Raw genomic sequence first — 8,826 nt, 5'->3', positions numbered from 1 at the left:
TTGAATACTCAAATAGGATGTATGAATTTTTGAGATATAAGAACAGTAGGAGGAATAATTTATGCTACATATAGAGATGTATCTTTCGTCCTTGGACTCTTGCAAAATGACAGAGAATTCATGGATGCAATTAAGGAAGTAAGCTTATGGGCCTCTAGATCATAAGTTAGAAGGTTATTTGTCATTCTATTAACATCCAACAATATCTCAAGACCAAAACATGTCTGGAAAAGATGTTGGCATGAACTCTCAGATGATATTTTGTATCGACAGAGAACCGTGATGAACATGCGGAGTGAGTTTTTATAATTGCAATTATAAAAGTTCTTCATTATTGATCATTTTTAGTTTGATTGAATTTTTTAGTATCACATAATATGCATAGTTAACCATGTCAGATGATGAGATTAATCAGTTGTGCTTAATGGATATAGACAAGATCTTACATTCCTATGGTAAAACCTTGAAAGACTATCATCTATGCCTTTAGCAACTAAAGTTGATAGTTCTTTGTTAACCAAAAGGGTTATCAGAAAAGAGCTAAACTTTAATAGGGATGATTTAAAGAAAAATTCCTCAGACATGTTAGCCATCGCAACACCTGAGCAGAAATATGCATTCGATTAAATTGTTATAGCTGTGTATTGTGATGAAGAGATTTTTTCTTTGTATATGGTCATGGGGGGTACTGGAAAAATATTTTTCTGAAACCTTATGTCTGCTAAGATTCGCTCAAGGGGTGATGTTGTGTTAAACATTGATTCAAGTGGTATTACTTCTTTACTTCTTTCCAATGGAAGAACGGCACACTCAAGGTTCAAAATACCGCTGAATATAACTGAGAATTCTATATGTAACATCATACCTGGTTCTTCTCAAGTAATGCTGCTGTTGAAAGCCAAACTTATAATTTGGGATGAGGCTCCAAAGGTTAGTAGGTACTGCTATGAAACGCTTGATAAATGCTTAGGTGATATCATGAGGTTTTCTCCATCATATAAAAAAGGTTTGCCCTTTGGAGGAAAAGTGGTTGTACTAGGTAGAGACTTTAGACAAATTCTTTCTATCATTTTACGAAGATCGAGACAAGATATCGTTCATTCAACCGTGAATACGTCTTACCTTTAGAAGTTTTGTCAGGTGCTCAAACTAACAAAAAATATGAGACTCTCTGTAGGGATGACTACTTCAGATCAATATGAGACAGAGCAATTTAGTGAGTGGTTATTGAAAGTTTATGAAAGTTTAATATGTGACAATATGGATGGTGAATCGGAGATATGTCTTCCAAGAGATATTGTTATTCCTTCTTCGGACCAGGCATTTAATGAGTTGGTTCATTTTTTTATCCAAATATTTTGGATAACATGTCCTCAAAGGATTTTTTTCAAAGTAAGAACTATACTGGCTCCCAGGCTGGACATCGTTGAAGAAGTCAACAACCATCTGATGGATATCATTCCTGGAGAAAAAAAAAGTATATCTTAGTTCGGATTCGATTTGTATGGATGAAGGGAATAGGAGAGTCAACTAGATCTCTATGGTCCTGAATTACTGAATAGCATAAATTGTTCCGGTTTGCCTCCACATAAATTAATAGTTAAGATTGGTGTTCTAGTGATGTTAATGAGGAATATTGAAAAATTCAGTAGTCTTTGTAATGGTACAAGGCTACAAGTTAGGAAGTTTGGAAATCATGTTATAGAATGTGAAGTCTTAACGGATAACAATATTGGTCATATTGCTTTGATTCCAAGAATGAATATAGTACGAACAAATGAAATCGTCCCAATTAGATTCCAACGAAGACAGTTTCCTATAATAGTATCGTTTGCCATGACAATCAATAAGCCTCAGGAACAAACTTTATCTCATGTTGGATTGTACTTGTCCAAACCAATTCTTACACATAGCCAACTATATGTGGGACTTTCAAAAGTTAAGAGTAAAAAAGGTTTAAAAGTTTTACTTATGAATCACGTAGGAATGTCTACAAATTCAACCATCAATGTTGTTTATAGAGAAGTCTTTGAAAAAATAGGATTCTAATATAAATATTTTAATTTTATTTTAAATTCTGTATCAATGTATAATTATTTTACTTAAAACAAATGTAAAATGATTATTACTCACTATTTTTAAGTTAAATTTTGATTTTAATAATAATTTTATAAATTTCTTAACATAATAATTATTTTGTATTTTTTTTAAATATTCAAACACACAAATTTTTTTTTTATTTTTATAAATTTTTTGTGTACAGTTTATACACTACTTCATAACAAAAAATAGTAAATTTTTTGTTTTTTTCCTTTTGGAGTCAGGTAAATTTTTTTTTTAATTAGAAAAAAAACCCTCAAAACTGGGCTAGGGTGAATAAGGCCGAATCCAACATAATGGACCCACCAAAAAGAAGATATCTACGGGCAATTTAAATAAAATAATACAAAAATTTACTGCCAACTCTCTCAGCAGGAGAGCGAGATCTCTCATGAGGAGAGATTTTTAGAACATAAGGTTCTAGTCGAACCCGTACCTGAATATCATCCCTTCTAACAAAACCAACCTACAACAGAAAACTTGTTAGATCAGCTATAGTTTCACCCACATATAACACTGAATAAGCAAGTATTACATTCCATCACTCACACAACCAGCTTATTTATACACCACACATATAATACACAACACAAAAACATGGCAACCTTTGGTTTGGAACCAATAGAAGGAAAAGTGATTGCAATCAACCAGAGAATAGAAGAGGAATACAAAGCTAACTGCATCAACTTGGTAGGCAAGATAATATCAGAGAAAGAACTAAGTTTCAAGGTGATAAGGAATGCTATTATGGGGATATGGGAAAATCCACAAGGTGTTGCTATTTCGGAGGTAGGAAGGAACAAGGTCCTTATCAGCTTCAAAGATCAGGAAAAAGGCTTCAAATATTGAAGGGAGGACCATGGAGCATAAGAGGGCAGCTAGTTAACTTGCAGATATGGAACCAGAGGGAGTCCATACATGAGGTAAACCATGATAGAATAGAGTTATGGGTGCAGATGCATGGATTTCCACAGGCATATCTCAACAATAACACTACAAGAATCATTGGAGACAAGATAGGAATTACAATGGAAACAGAAGATCCAAGAAGCAGCAATATATTGGAGAGATCATTTCTCAGGGTGAAAGTAGCCTTGAATATAACAAGGCCACTACCAACTGGGTTCTGGCTGGCCAGAGAGGACTTGCCAAATACCTAGATTGAATTTAAGTATGAAAGAATTCAGGATAGCTATTGTTTGAAGTGTGGCTTACTGGGACATGGGAGGAAGGACTGCCAGAGGCCTTAAACTATGGCAAGCTGGGATCCAAGTAAACCCAGATATTCAGCTAGCCTTGGAGTTAACAAGGAAAAACTGCTCATGTACAAGGAGGCATGGAGAACTGGGGAAGAAACTTCAGACAGCAAAGAGGGAGAAGATGAGGCGCGTGCAATCAACCAAGTTGAAAAGGAAGGTGAGGATCTACAATTCTCAGCTGAGAGTGACACTGGAGGAATGGAAAGCATTGGGAAACGAAGAGGGAAGGAGGGTGCAAGCGGAAATCAAGGAGAGGGAGTAGCACATAGCCATAGAGCAGAGGAGCAAGTAGGAGAAGGTTCGAAAAATTAGTAACTGGAAGGATTTGTGTCAGAGAAAGAAGATTTGGAGCAGTTAGGAGAATTAGGAAGATATTTTCTGAAGTTAGGTAACTTAAAAACAAAATTGCAAGAGGCTAAGGAGAAAAAGTTAAATAGAGAGGCTGGAAATAATTGGGCCAACAGGACCATTCAATCAAAAAATACAACCTGCATGGAAGTTGAGCAAAGCCCACTAAAAGAAAATAGTGATGGATTACACATGGTGAAGGACAATCTAAGGGAAGGAAAAGTCCAAAATACACAGAGACAGAAGAAATAGAATGCAAAAACAGGCCATATTATAATGCAGTTGTTAAAGGAGAAATGGAGAAGAGGGGCTATAATTAAAGATAAGGAGTTAGTAGAAAACACAGGAGAAACAGAAAACAATAAGAAGACTGAAAAGGTAGGAAAAGGAAAGCAAATCTGGGAATTCAGAGATAAGAGGGATGCAGAATGGAAGGACAAGAAACTGATGTCAAAAATAATGCAATGCAGTGGCAACAGAAATTTTTATTATGTTGAATTGCTAAGTGAAGATGAAGGGGAAGGAATTAAGCCTGATGGAGGAACTGATTTAATGGATACAGCGGGGAATTGGGAGGTAGAATTAGCATAGAGTATGGGAATGCAACTGAGTTTGAAAAGGAAGAGGGAGATCACGAAACCAAAGGCAACAGCAGAGAGCATGCAAGATGAAGAATATGAGGTAGAAGAAACTGCAAGGAAGAAAAGGTACCTGAACACACAAAACATGGCTGAGGAGGCGGGCCTTAGCATGCCCCACCTACAATCATGAGTTGCATAAGTTGGAACTGTCGCGGGTTAGCGGCGCCTGCGACAGTGGCAGAGGTGCAGAACCTTTGCAAGCAGTATAAGCCAAGTATTATCTTTTTGATGGAGACTAAAGCCAGTGAAAAAACTGTTGATAGAATTAGGAGAAAAATCCATTTTGATAAAGCTTTTTGTGTAGAATCCCGGGATTTATCCGGTGGTTTATATTTATTTTGGAATGATAATATCAGTATTAATGTTTATGCATGGTGTCTTAATTATATTAAAGCTACTATTAAATATAAGAATGGAGATGAAAGGGAGTGTAATTTTGTTTATGGGCATCTGGATCCAAAGAGAAGGAAAGATTTATGGAAAGATTTATCCATAGAGAATGAAAATCTTAATAAACCGAGAATGTTAATAGGGATTTCAATGAAATTTTAAATCAAGAAGAGAAAAGAGGCATGCACCCCAAACCAAGAAATCAGATTTTGGTGTTTAGAAATTTTGTGGATACTAATGCGCTTATGGATTTTGACTTGAAGGGTATGAGATTTACATGGTTTAGTAATCCTAGGAATGGTTTTATTACTAGGGAAAGGATTGACAGGGCCCTATCCACATGGGAATGGAAGAGAATGTATCCAAATGTTGTGTTAACAGCTATACTTTCTATTAGCTCGGATCATACTCCTCTAATTTTGAGGTTTGAACCAAAGGTCAAGATTAGAAAAGAATTTAAATATGAGGCATATTGGGAAGATCATGATGAGTGTAAAAATGTTATCAGAAGGGGATGGGGTAGGGAAGGCAGACCAGAAGATGAGAACTGGAACAAATTAATTAAGAGAATGGAAGGAAGCAAGAGGGAATTAAGAAAGTGGAGTAAAGTGACGTTTAAGAGAGCAGACCATGAGATCGAAAGGATGAAAGCAAGACTACAAGAGATTATGAGCTCAGATTTGGCAGAGGAAAGACAAAAAGAAATTAAGGAATTAAAGAGAAGAACCACCTTTCTATGGAAGCAGGAAGAAAAATTCTGGGGAGAAAGAGCCCGGGTCAAGTGGCTGAGGATGGGAGACAAAAATACATCTTTTTTTCATGCATCTACAGTTCAAAGGAGGGACAAAAATAGGATTAAAAGATTGAAAAATGCAAACGGAAAATGGATAAGTGAAGAAGATGGGGTAAGAAAGATGGTAGAGGAGTATTTTGAGAGCTTGTTCAAAGCCACTAAAGATACCAGAATGGAGGATTGCATTGGTAAAATTCCAAAACGAGTAACACAAGAGATGAATAATAGTCTCATTGAAGATATTACTGATAAGGAGATTAAAGATGCAGCTTTTAGCTTAGGCAGCCTTAAAGCTCCAAGCCCTGATGGACTTAATGGCCTGTTTTTCCAAAAACACTGGGAGATTGTAGGAAAGGAAGTTACCGCAGTAGTAAAGAAGTTTTTAAGGAAGGAACACTAAATGAACAAATTTGTGAAACTACTATTGTCCTGATCCCAAAGGTAAAGCAGCCAGAAACTCTTAATCAGTTGAGACCGATAAGCTGCTGTAATTTTGTGTACAAAATTATATCAAAAGTCATGGTAATGAGGCTGAGAAAAATTTTGGACAATATTGTATCACCAACTCAAAGTGATTTTGTGGGTGGGAGGTTGATACAAGATAATATTATCATAGTGCAAGAGGTGTTCCACAGTTTGAGTAGAAAAGGGAATGGGGGATCAAAGAATTTGGCCATTAAAGTAGATATGAATAAAGCGTATGATAGGCTGGAGGGAGATTTTATAAAAGCCACCCTAAAGGCGTTTGGTTTTGATATTATGTGGGTAAAGTGGGCTATGGAATGTGTGAGACGAGTAACATACAGAATTAAAATCAATGGAAAGTTATCAAGAAAGATTCGACCTCAGAGGGGTCTAAGACAAGGGGATCCCCTTTCCCCATATTTGTATATCATTGCAGCCGAGGTTTTCACAATACTTATGGAAGAAGCTCTGAAAGATAAAAGAATATCAGGCATTAAAGTAGCTCGCTCATAACCTACACTAACCCATCTCCTTTTTGCGGATGACTGTATCATTTTCTCAGAAGCAAATGAGGATGAAATATACCAACTGATTTCAATCCTTAACTCCTTTACGGAGGCTTCAGGACAAAGGATAAATTTAAAAAAATCTGGCATAATTTTTGGGAACCAAATATCTATTCAGAAAAGAGTAAATATAGAGGAGATTCTGAATATGGCTTCTTGGGAAAATCCTGGAAAATACTTGGGGCTTCCAGCTCAATGGGGAAGGTCCAAGAACAGAGCCTTAGCATGGATAGAAGACAGGGTCAGGGAGAAATTGGGAGGATGAAAAGAAAAACTGTTAAATCAAGCGGGCAAAGAAGTACTAATCAAAGCAGTGATACAAGCCATCCCATCATATGCTATGAGTATTGTTAGGTTTTCTAAAGGTTTTTGTCAAAAATTGAGTAACAGAGTGGCTCGATTTTGGTGGGCTTCAAACGGAAAGGATAGGGGAATTTATTGGAAGAGTTGGAATAACATAAGCTTAAGCAAAAAAGAGGGAGGTTTGGGTTTCAAAGACTTTTACATTCAAAATTTAGCTTTCCTAGCTAAACAAGCATGGAGGATGGTAGAGAGATCCAAACGCCATCTGGGTGAAAGTACTTAAAGCTGTGTACTTCCCGAATGGTAATTTTTGGGACGCAAAGAATACAAGAAACTCCTCTTGGGCATAGAAAAGCTTGGTACAAGGAAAGGATTTTTTGAAAAGGAATGGAAGATGGATAGTGGGAGACGGGACTAAAGTGAGAATTTGGGAGGACAATTAGATTTTGGAAATGAATAAAATACAGGAATGTAGAAGGTCTGAGTTTGAATATGTAAAAGATTTGTTAAAGGAGGGGGAAGGATGGGATTTAAGTAAGCTCACTACCTGTTTTAGGCAAGAAGATATAGGAAAAATTATGAGAACCCCAGTAAGTATTATAGATAGAGAAGACAGATTTATCTGGCCTCATACTTTTGAAGGCAGGTATTCTATTAGGTCAGGGTACAAGGTTGCGAGAAAAGAGATTTCAGCGGCTGGTATAGGAAGCCCTTCAACAAGTGAGGATATTAAGAACTTGTGGAAAGAAATATGGGGATGTCAGGTCCCACAAAAAATCAAGATGTTCTTATGGAAAGCTGCCCATAACATAGTGCCAGTGTATGCTAATTTGTATAAGAAAAAAGTTACTAACAGTCCTATGTGTCCCATTTGTTTGCAAGAACCAGAGACAACAGAGCATGCCATGCTATTGTGTCCATGGACTAGGGCAGCATGGTTTGGATCCCAAGTTCAATGTAGCCCAACACCACAAACAGTTACAAGTTTGGCGCATGGATGCTTAAATAGATAGGAAGAATTAGAGAAGAGGGAAGAGAAAGTCAAGATAGGCTCATCAGCAAACTAGCTTTCCTAATATGGAAAATATGAAAATCAAGAAATCAGACAGTTCACCAACATGTCAGCATCAATCTAAAGACTACTATAATGAGAGCCAGACTAATGGAACAAGACTTCATAGATAAGAAAAAGCAGCAAAGAGTAGAACCACAGACAACTAAAAGGGACAGGGCTAGGAGGATTACCTGAAAACCACCACCATTGAATTGGGTCAAGATTAATGTTGATGCAGCATATAACAAGAGCACTGAAAGTGGAACAATATCAGCAGCAGTTAGAAACCACAGGAAAAAGTTGATTACCGATTCTGCAGTAAGGATCAATGCTAGTTCAACACTGGCAGCAGAGGCAATGGCAGTTGAGAATGCACTGATAATATCAAAAAACATGCAAATGGAAAGAGTAATCATTGAGACTGATTCACTTACTTTGACACAAGCAGTCAAGTCCAAAGGTAATATAGGTGAAATACAACTTATACTTCAAGACATTAATTTGCTAATGGAGAATTCTGACAAATGTGGTATGACGTGGGTACCCAGATAAGGTAATGCTTTAACCCACTCCATAGCTAAATTAGCTGCAGCGAATAATCTAGGATCTCGATGGTGCTTGGAACCGCCAGAGACAGTCAAGATGATTTTGAACAGAGAGGCAATAAGAGTAAGTCCAATGCTTAAAGAGCATAGCACACGCGTATATGCAAACAATTTGGAAACTGAAGTCAATAGAAGAGGTGATAGCGAAAGTGGAAACCAAGGTCTAGTTGGGAGAGGAAGAAACAACAACCAAAATTTACAGAGGAGACAAATCAGAGCTGATAACTATAGCACGGTGACCAGGCGCGGCAACACAGAAAGCAAGTCAGAGGTGCAGGAGCAGCATCTTCTTTGCATGGAAA

This window comes from Arachis duranensis, chromosome 1 (genome assembly GCF_000817695.3).
Source record: "Arachis duranensis cultivar V14167 chromosome 1, aradu.V14167.gnm2.J7QH, whole genome shotgun sequence".
In the NCBI taxonomy this organism is placed as follows: domain Eukaryota; kingdom Viridiplantae; phylum Streptophyta; class Magnoliopsida; order Fabales; family Fabaceae; genus Arachis; species Arachis duranensis.
The sequence above is the reverse complement of the archived record's forward strand: the minus strand, read 5'-3'. Positions refer to the sequence as shown.